Below are 7,968 nucleotides of genomic sequence, written 5' to 3'. Positions count from 1 at the left end.
CTTCTAGCTTCTAGGGTGGATGGGCAAATTTCTTCCTGTTACAACAACATGGCTTGAAGCAGAGATCCAATTTTTAATTCTTAAAATAGTTTATATTTCTTACTTCTTGGGTTGGCTAGATCTTTTACTTCAGTGTTAAATAGAATCACTTATTTGGGGTGTCCTTGTCACATTCTTCATCCTAAAGGAAGATGTTTAATGTTAGAAATGGATGATGTTTGCTCTTTCCCATCTTGCAAGATGGTGGGTGAAAAAAGCTGAGAAGCTGGATGCTAAGGAAAAGAAACCTGAAGCCAAGAAGGCTGATCCTGGTGCCAAGGTTAAGAAAGTAACATTGAGGCTAAAATGCCAAAGAAGTGGAAGCCCCACTACAGCTGAAACCTTGTCCTAATCAGAAAAATTGGCAGATATTTCTGATCGGCCAGAAAGGCCATATACAAGAGGAAGAGTCAGTAGCTAAATCCAGCTTTGAGAAGAAAAAGAGAAGGTTCTTGCTACTGTCACAAAACCAGTTGGTGGTGACAAGAATGGTGGTACCCGAGTGGTTAAACTTCATAAAATGCTTAGGTATTATCCGACTGAAGATGCACCTTGAAAGCTGCTGAGCCACAGTAAAAAACCCTTTAGGCAGCATGTGAGAAAACTGTGAGCAAGTATCATTCCTGGGACCATTCTGATCATCCTCACTGCGTACCACAGAGGCAAGAGGGTGGTTTCCCTATAGCGACTGAGCAGTGGCTTACTACTTGTGACTGGACCTTTGGCCCTCATTTGAGTTCCTCTGTGTAGAACACACCAGAAATTTGTCATTGCCATCTCCACCAAAATTGGTATCAACAGTGTGAAAATCCCCAAACATCTCACTGATGCTTACTTCAAGAAGAAGTAAACCCGGACACCAGGAAGGCAAGATCTTTGACTCAGAGAAACAGAAATATGAGATTACAGAGCAATGCAAGGTTGATCAGAAAGCTGTGGACTCACAAATTCTGCCAACGATCAAAGCTGTTCCTCAGCTTCAAGGCTATCTGCATTCTGTGTTTTCTCTCACAAATTGGTGTTCTAAATTTCTTACAAAGAACCTAATTAAATAACTGATCCATCAAAAAAAAAAAAGAAAAGAAAAGAAAAAAAGAAAAAAATGGATGGTATTTGCTGGAGGTTTATGGTAGATGCCCTTTATGAAGTTAAGGTGTACCATTTTATTATGGTTTGCTAAAAGTTTTATACAGAGTTATTTATAATGACTTTTAAATTTGATCAAAAGGTTTTTTTGGCAATTAATATTTTCTCTTTTAATATGGTAATAAGCTGAATAACATTAATTTCCTAATTTTTGTTTGTTTGTTTGAGAGAGGGAGAGACCTGTGCGTGAGCAGTGGGGGTAGGGGCAGATGAGAGGGAGAGAGAGAATCTTAAGCAGACTCCACACTCAGCACAGAGCCCAATGTAGAGCTCAATCTCATTACCCTGAGATCAAAGCCGACCTGAGCCGAAACCCAAGAGTGGGACGTTTAACTGACTGAGCCAACCAGGCCCTCCTAATTTTCTAATTTTGAACAATATGCATCCCTGACCCTTAAATAAATTTGTATACTTGAAATAATGTCCAATAGGGAATTATCTCCCTTAATCATTCCTGAGTATACTCTAATATTTTGCTGAGGATATTTGCATTTATTTTTATGTGTGTGACTTGCCCGTACACTATCATTATGGTTTTGTTCATATTTAATAGTTTTTCAAAGAATCCAACTTTTGTTTTTGTTTTCTGTTGAATCTGTATTTTGTTTTCTGTTGAATCTATATACCTCAGTTGCTGAGATATGTCCTATCCTTAATTTTTTTTTTTCAGTACTATATCTATGGATTTATTCTGCTTTTTATTTGGGGTATAGCTATTGTAAAGCTTACTGATTCTTCTTAAAAATGTAAATGTTCAAAATCATACATTTCCTGTATTTCAGCTACATTGCACAAATTTAACTTGTTATGGTACAGTGACTATCATTCAGTGACTGTCTTTCCTACTGGGCTTAATGATTTTTGACTTCACTCACTGATAAATTAAATATTCATTTTAAATTTTGAAATACATGTTCTTTAATGTTATTTTTCTTATCAATTTCTTAAACATGTTGAAATGTGATTTATTGCAATTTTTTTAACAGAAATTTATTTTCGAGTTCAAACAATGCTGTAATTAAGATTGCTCAAATACTTTCTATATTTACTTACACACATTACACATACACACATACATATTTTATGTGTGCATATACACAGATAAATAATTACAAGCATTTTAGTGATGTATTATGCAATATATACATACAGATATATTTCTGTTGATCCAGTAAATAATAAGTATTTATGTACATGTATTCATACACATATGCACATACTCGTGTGTGTGTGTATGTGTGTGTGTGTGTGTGTGTGTGTTTGTGTGTGTGTGTTAAATCCTTTTAAATACATAAATACTTTTGATATTTCTGACTTTGCTTCTGAGAGAATTTTTTTTTTGACAAATTGGATGTTCTTTGTTAGAAAAAGAGGAAAGCAAGGATTTCTGAAGTGTTTTGTTTGTTTATTTATCTACTTATTATTTATTGTTCTAACTAAACAAAAGTCTGGGGTTGCCACTGATTGATGAGGAAGACTGCAGGTCAAGCAGTTTTAGTGGCAAAGTGGTGCCGATTTTGATATTAGTTCTATATAGATTTGGATATTTTAAATTTGAGATATGAACTAAAAATCCAAGTGGAAATGTCAAGTAAGCAATTGAATATTTATATCTGGATTTTGATGGAAAAATGAACCTGAGTTATTTTGCGTTTTTCAGAATGAAATTGACTCGAGAAAGAAGGCCTTTCTCACTGCTTTGTTTAAAATTATAATCTCCATTCCCAGAAAACCTTGCCATGCTTCACTGAGTTCTTTTTAATGTATTATTTACTTTTTAATTTTGCTTAGCAATCTTTCCTACTACAATAAAAATCTCTAACAGATATTTATCTTTTTTTTTTAACTGTTGTAAACAAGTGCTGGAGTAGTTCCTGGCACATATTAGGTGTTCAATAAACACTTGTTAACTGAATACATTAATTATAATTTATTTCTATTTCTGACCTCTTACAGTTTCTCTCACTTCATTTAAATCATACTTTAAGAAAAAGACATCCCCCAGTTCCCAAACTTAAAGCTCATCTGTGTCATACAATATTACTCTGTGAATCTAATTTTCCATATCGCTCTACCTTCCTTTCCTTTGTGTTCTATTTCATTAATTGATGGCTTTATCTCTATTATTAGTTTAGTTTATTTTGATTTCTTTTAAAATTTTGATTTGATGTGTTGGCTCAGCAATTTTCAGTTTTTCTGGTGCTAAAATATTTTCATCAGAAGCTATGCATTTGCCTCGAGCTACTGTTAAGCTGAATCTCACAAGATTTGAAGTAGAATTCATTGCTTTCATATTTTTCAATTGTAAGAATTTCATTATTTCTCTGATTATTTCTCCCCTTTTTCCATGAACTAATTTTTTAAGATTTATTTATTTATTTGGGGGGGCAGTGAAAGCAGGGGGGTCAGAAGGAGAGAGAGAGAGACTCTCAAGCAGACTCCCCACTAAGCACGGAGCCCAATGTGGGGCTCAATCTCATGACCTAAGATCATGACTTAAACCGAAATCAAGAGTTGGGTGCTTAACCAACTGAGCCGCCCATGCGCCCTTCCATGAAGTATTCTGAAGTTGATTTTTGTAGCTTTCAAATACGGCTTGATTATATTTGAAATAAAATATATATATATATTTTAAGTTTGACTGCATTATTTCAGAGAATGCAATAGATAGTTGCACTTATATGATTTTAATATGCATTTATCTAACAAATCACAGAGGCATAATTCTATTTAATCCTTAATACAACACTATGCAATAGGTAAGGCAGGTAAAATTATTTCATTGTTTGAAAACTAGGATTCAGAAATTTAGGGAGGTAGTAAGCAACATGACTAGAACTTGAACTCAGTTATTGTCACCTTGAATTGGGATTCATTTTTTTTCTTCCCAATATAAAAACAATGGTTCAAGTGTTGCATTTTTCTCTCACACTTACAGAGAAAATAGTATTGGTTGATATAACTGCTAATGTACAGCATTGTAATGCATATACATATAAGCCGATTCATATTCCCAATCTTCTTTTCAATTTTAATAAATGCTCCCTCCCCACTGCCCCATGGCCTTTTAATGTTCCTAGGCCAGAAGGCATGAATTTACATTATTAGAATCCTATGCTGTATTGCACTTATTATGAATTATACTTATTAAAATTAACTGAAGCATGAAAAGAGTTTTTATTTATACAACTATAATTATTTCCAACTTTACAACTGTTAAAATATCTAAGTGTCCTTCAAAGAATGTGGACATTTAAAAATGATAGACTTTTAGGTTTGTTAAGCAGAAACTCTTAGAGCAAGAACTTATTTTCAAACACTTCCAAGTAATTTCTGTATTATTATCTGAATATATCACAATAGCATTTTATTTGTTCTGTAAAGTACTGAATATATTAAAGCCAAATCACCTAAGTAAGCTAGAATAGTTTTGATTTGTCAGGAAGTTTTTGTTCTACGGGTATTGTGGGATTTCAGAAATAAGATAAGTATGTTGTAATGAAATGCACATTGATTTTTATGGTCCAGGCATTGAATTTAGCATGTGATTTTACTAATCACTAGATGACCTTGAGCTTAACCTCTCCAATCTTTATTTACTTGTAGGTAAGATTTCTAAGTCTAAGTAAAATGAAAATTTATAAATAAGTATTAAAATGAGAGTAACACATTCATCCAACAGAATTGTTGCTATCTTTTGCTTCACATAGCCATCATAATCTTGGCATTATCATATGTCAATCAAAGTATAGTGTAGGAGATAACAGTGATGCCGCGTCAGGACTACCATCACATTTCTGAGGCTGACTGGTATATTCAGCAGAGGTCACCTGAGGACTAGTAGTCATTACAGTTTCATCTTTTTTGCCTTTATACTTGGTTCCAAGTTAAAATGCAATTAAATATAGAAAACTGAGCTGTTATAAGTCACTTCTGCCACGGTGTGAAGGCAGAAGAGGAGACAATCATTTCTGAGGAGAAAATAAAGTGATCTTTTTGTTCCTAATGCCGCCAAGTTGGGAAATTTGTATAGAAAGTAGCATTGGTGACACCAAAGACCTCTTTTCGTCTTAGGTTGTAAGAAACTTGTTAAGACAAAAAATTTTGACAAAAATGGTTATAGCAAATAACTACTTCATAAATTGAGTTTTATTCACATCAAAACTACATCATAAAGAAGAATGCAAAAAAAAAAAAAAAAACCAAAACATATGTTTTATAGCATCACCACTGTGATGCAGGAAGGTTCCTCCCAAAGTTACGTTCCGATGTTAAAACTGATGACAGACTCTGGGACAATCAAAGATTTATATTGGCTCAGCACCAGATTTTAAAGAGGCAGCAACAGAACGTAAATGCTTGTATGTGTTTGTGTGTTTGTGTGGTGTGGGTACAGGGGGACTTTATCAAAATACTGGAGAGATGATGGCCTAGGACATAGGTAGGAAATGAATCTTAAATATTGCTAGGACTAAATAAAAAAGTTAGTGGGAATCCTAAAATTTTCCTTCAGTCTCCATGTGGATATTTTAATAATAATATTACTAATTTAATGATATTAATAACAATAGTATTACAGATTTAATAAAAAGAAAGCAAACATGGGGCACCTGCATGGCTCAGTTGGTTAAGGGTCTGCCTTTGGCTCAGGTCATGATCTCAGGACCTTGGGATCGAGCCCCGAGTTTGGCTCCCTGCTCAGCGGGAGAGTCAGCTTCTCCTTCTCCCTCTGCCCCTACCAACCCTGCCCATGCTCTCTCTCTCGCTCACTCTCTCAAATAAATAAATAAAAGCTTTTTTAAAAAGGAAAGCAAACACTAATTGTGCACAACTCAGATCATAAAGCAGACCCTTGCTAATTTCTTAGAAGTATTCTATGTACCCCTCTTCTTTCACCTCCCATTGTTCTGAGTTCCGTGGTGAATATTTCTTTAGTTTCCTTTATTATATTTTCAATATGTACTGTAAATATACTGATATTCAACTCTATGGATATTCATCTATTCACATACTTGTATAATACTGTATGAATATTTGCTCCTTTGACATTAAGTTCTTGAGTGTTACCAAGCTGATACCTGCAACTCCAGTTCATTTGTGTCCTTTGCTATATATTATTCCATTGCATGAATACACCAATGATTTATTTACTCATTCTAAGCTTGAAGAACGTTTGTGTTGCTTCAATTCTGAGCTATTTCCAAGAAAATTCCTGTTATCATCTTTTGCTATGAGACATGATATGTGCAAGAGTTTCTCTATTGTATATTCCTAGGAATGGAATTAACTGGCATAGTGTATTTATATGTTTAATTTTGTGCCAAAATGTTATCTGAAGTAATTTTATTTACTCACACACACCACAGCTACCACCACCACAATCACCATACAAATAACATATGAAGGTTGTAGTTTCACAACTTCACAAAACTACACCTGTATTCTAAAGTCTAAAGTCAAACAGTCTTTGAATGAATAGGAAGGGGATAGTGACTAGAGGACAAGAAGAAGCAGATAAGAAAGGCAAAATTCCTTTGCCTTTCTTTTTTGCTTACTATTATTTTCTGGTGGCATTCTAATAATTACTTGTTAAAAAAAGAAAAAAATAAATATTAGAACAAGGCTTATTAACCACAACGAAGAGGATAAAATTAATTATTTAGAAATGAATTCTCATAAATTGATGTATAGAGGAGGCAGCAAACATATGAATCAATTTACAAAAAATGGTAAAAATGGATGGTCAATTTACAAAAATTGATTATAAATCAAAAAACTCATAAACTGAAAATTACACATGCAAAAAATAAGGTCACTGAATCAAACGTTGATTAATACCGCAAAGGGTATTAGAGCATACCAGTTTATGTATAATTCATGGGAAATGCCCCCTTCAAAAGACAAAATCTTTATTCTACTTTTTATTCTCATTGGGAAATTAAAAACAAACATGTTTGATAATACAGGTCAGATTGGTTTTGAATTTTTTTCACTAATTTGGATTATAACCATGTAAAATAAATAGTTGTTAGAAGGCAGCGTGGCACATACTTGTGAAATATTCATTAACATCTGTTACTTTTTTATCTTCATAGCATCCCATATTTCACAGCTTTGCAGTAAGAAGGGAATTCAGTAGGATGTTTTGGCTTTGTTTTTGTTGTTGCTGTTTGGTTTTCTCATTGCTGTATGCCTATTATCATATAATGGACGTTTAATAATATTTACTGACCAAATTAATTGTTTATCATACCCTAAAGCTCTTCAGTGTAGACAGTCTTTCTAGCTACAGTATTTGGTCAGAAATGCACACATACCCAAACTCAGATAAACCAGAAAAACAAAAACAAAAACCCAGGACCAACAGAATTCAGTTCCAGAACTCTGACAACCTACCAAGAAGAGGACATTTGACATTTCTCCTAATTCAGATTAAGAGGGCAATAAGTTCCATGAGCTGCTGGTTTCTGCCTTGGAAACATAAGGGGTTAATATTTCTGAGAATGTAACCAACATTGAGAAGGTATAGCCAATGCTTGAAACCAGAGAATCTTGGTAATGATCCCCTCCTTTAAACTATGGGTAAAAGGCTTTCTAAAGGAAAATATACCCCTGGGTCATGATTCAGTGTTTGAATTGGGTGTACAACAAAAACACCACAATGATTTGGCTACTAAGAAGTCTTCCTCATTTCAGCAAAGGATACCACTAAACCATAATCTGGGTCAATCTTGATTTTCTCTTCCCCCCATTTTCCAGTTCTAATCAAATATCAATTTCTCT

At 33.9% G+C, this 7,968-nt stretch overlaps 1 pseudogene; it reads left to right on the top strand.

Moving 5' to 3' along the window:
• Positions 1-214: 214 nt before the first annotated feature.
• On the top strand, positions 215-1,094 carry LOC114210982 (large ribosomal subunit protein eL6 pseudogene; annotated as a pseudogene).
• The last annotated feature ends 6,874 nt before the right edge of the window (positions 1,095-7,968 follow it).

This window comes from Eumetopias jubatus, unplaced genomic scaffold (genome assembly GCF_037043125.1).
Source record: "Eumetopias jubatus isolate StellerSeaLion01/CBP00866 unplaced genomic scaffold, mEumJub1_p1.0 scaffold_8, whole genome shotgun sequence".
Classification (NCBI taxonomy): Eukaryota; Metazoa; Chordata; class Mammalia; order Carnivora; family Otariidae; genus Eumetopias; species Eumetopias jubatus.
Note: the sequence above shows the minus strand (reverse complement) of the source record. Positions and strands in the feature narration are given on the sequence as shown.